Source organism: Arachis stenosperma, chromosome 9 (assembly GCF_014773155.1).
Source record: "Arachis stenosperma cultivar V10309 chromosome 9, arast.V10309.gnm1.PFL2, whole genome shotgun sequence".
NCBI classification, from domain to species: domain Eukaryota; kingdom Viridiplantae; phylum Streptophyta; class Magnoliopsida; order Fabales; family Fabaceae; genus Arachis; species Arachis stenosperma.
This window is the reverse complement of record NC_080385.1, coordinates 3,210,883-3,214,052: the sequence shown is the minus strand read 5'-3', so window position 1 is coordinate 3,214,052 and position 3,170 is coordinate 3,210,883. Positions and strand designations below refer to the sequence as shown.

The 3,170-nt window shown below is 35.8% G+C and overlaps 1 pseudogene; it reads right to left on the bottom strand.

Moving 5' to 3' along the window:
* Positions 1 to 1,307: 1,307 nt before the first annotated feature.
* Positions 1,308 to 3,170, bottom strand: LOC130948416 (uncharacterized; annotated as a pseudogene).

The following is a 3,170-nucleotide window of genomic DNA, read 5'->3' as shown; positions in this document are numbered from 1 at the left end:
TTAGGAAAGGGGGTTTGGGGAGGCTAACGGCTAGTGAGGGACTGAGGGTTGAGAGAGAGTGTTTTTGTGTGATTAGGGTTAGGGAAAAAGAAAGGAAGAATGGCCCACAATTTTGTTTTATTATATTTTTTTTGAGTTATTACATTCATCCCAGAATACAACCCTCATGAGTCATGACCATACACTATATTGGCCACAATATCACTTCCATCGCTTGAACATGTCATGCTTCCAACGCTTGCCAAATTTGCCATGCTTAAACTTTCCATGACCGCCGAACCCATGATAATGACCATAATGCCCATGAATCAAATGGTGAGCACCATACATAGCGGCCGCAGCAGCAGCACCCCCTGCTAACATTCCACCAACGCCACCAGGCCAGTGCCCTGTTACAACAAGAAGTCAGTACCCACCATGGCTTCATATTGAAATCAAATCATAAGCCTTCATCCGGAGAAGCAAAGATGCATTATCAACATAAGCACATTCCAGAAAACATTAGGTGAGAGTCCTATTAACAGTGGCAGAGCCAGAATCTTAAGTTGAGAGGCCACATGGTTCAAAAATTTTTTAAGTAACCAACAGCATCAAATGATCCAACTATCGCTCAACCATGTGGGATAAAGTATTTCATATGCAAACTATTTCACATAGAACACATATTGTAAAGTTTTTTATCTATTCACCCTAATCCTAATCAGTAGATCAGATGACAATAGCTTCAAGTTTCATTGATATGAGAAACAAAACATAAACAGAGAGAGCAAAATAGAACACAGTATTAAATTACATTATGGAAACATGAACTGGCATCCAATGAGGGAAGTTACAAAAAAAAATGCCAAAATGTGTAGTAGCCGCGTCGCTCGTGAGCATATATGAAGAATTCCTTTTCGGATCCACTTGGCTAGAACTTATACGGAAACTTGAGAAAGATCAAATAATCATTCAACAAGCTAGGCAAGATCAAATAATCAGACAACAACTATGATAATCAGTAACAAATTCAACTCTGATGAATTTTAGCAAAGAAAAAAAAATTAAACTCGGTGATTATTCAGCAACACAGCAATAAATTCAAGATTCAATCACTAACAAATTAATTGATTACCAATTCAACATCATCTCAAAATACAGGGAGAAGGGAATCTGGAAAAGGGAGAACAGGGGAAGTGATGATGCATGGACTTACCAAGGGTAACTGGGTGACGAAGAGGATCCGACCCCAGAAGAGGACGAGTGCTTGGCAAAAAAGAAGAGAGATGACAACGCACAGTCAGGTGTTCATCTCAGAAACCATCAAGTTAGTGATCATCTTCATTGGTTCCAGGGCAGTTGGTCAAGAGAGCATCCTTTGATTCATAATGAAGAAACATATAAAAATCAAAATTTAATTTATAGATAATTATGAGTTTCAAGAGTGTCAAAGTTTGGTTTTTAGTATTACCACAAAACAAATATACAAAAAGTAACTGTATGAGTTGTTTACTCACCTTGCATCCACAAAAGAGGCAATAATTGTGGTCATCCCTCAGTTTCATCAAAACTTCTTGCAAATCCTGAATCGATTACATGTATCACTATCACAGTCGCAACGAAATACGAACGCAGGAATAGATTAACAAAGTTCAACAAGAATGAATTTTAAAGTATAAGAAATACAACAACGACAAGTAAGCTTTGTGTAATGGCTAGGTAGGATCGGCTTAAATGGATCAAATGATGACAAAGTGCAATGAGTAATATTTGTTTAAATCGCTTGGTATTTAGAGTATAACGAGGAGAAAATTATTCAACAATGAAAGTGTATTGACTTAATGTGTGTGCCTGAGCAGTTAAGATCAAGAGAAAAAGAAAGCATTTGTGCTATTTCCATGTGTTATTCAGGGATGCAACATAAATCAATACCAAAACATGGTTAAAAGGTGCGTTCAACCAAAAATATAACCTTTTAGTTACGCACCTCTTCTGTTATTTCTTCCTCTTCCTCATCTTCCTCTTCTTCATCATCCTCATTCTTTTCCGGTTCAATGATTTCTCTATTCTCTAATTGATCAAGGGCAACCTTTGCCTTATGGAAATTGGCTACAACTCTCTTACTCTGCCATTGCGACTTCTGTCTCAACCCAAAGTCTTGCATTAGATCCTCCTCTTTCCTCCTTTTTCTCTCAGCTATGATTTCCTCCTTTTTCCTATTCTCCTTGTGAGGATCGTCGAATCTCAATCCCCACTGGCTCAGCCCTACCCAAACCCTCTTTGCCAAGGGCAGCACCGGGTGTATAACCCATTTGTTTGAGCAGCTTAAACCCAATGTTGGATTGTGGTATTGGAGCTTCCACTTTTGCTAATGTTTGCTCATCCTCTTCTTTCTGCTTTCTATCTCTTTCAAGTTTACGCCATTCTTGCAAGCTGAGTATTTTTAACTTATTCTTGGAAGAGCTGATCGGAAGGTCTTTCTTGCCAGATATCTGCACATAAGAAAGGGATCCTTTTCACCAAAATGCAACTATAGTACATATAATCTGTAAAATAAAAGAGGTTAACATAATTTAAGCCATAACTTAAACATGAGGAGCCCAGGGAAGGCCGCGAGACGTTGAAACGCCGGCGATGACCTCGATTGCGAGACAAGAGAGGAGAGAGGGAGAGATCTTGCGTGCGACGCACAGTGAGACACATGAGAGAGATCGAGCAGAGAGAGAGACAGAGAGAGGATAGGAAGAGGAGAAAAGAAGACGAAGAATAAGAGGCTGAATTAAGACGAAGAACAATTTTAGTTTTTTGTTTTTTTTAATATATTTAATTCAAATGAAGAATAATTTTAATTTTTTATTTTTTTAATATGTTTTTGTTTTGTTGTTTCAATTATTTAAAATTATAAATTTAAAATTATAAAATTAAAATTAATTAAATTCTAAAATTTGATTAATTTAAAAAGATATTTTTGTCTAATTAAATAAAGTAAGGATCTTTAGCAGTTTAAGACTTTTTATAAAATTAAATAAAAAATATATTTTTATTTTTATTTAATTAAAAGGGTGTATTAATAAAAGTGGTGATATAATATATATTTAAAAAAAATTAAATGCTGATATGAAAAAAAATGCCACATGGTTTATTACTATTTGTCCATATTTTAAACGTATCGGTACGTATGAATTTATCAT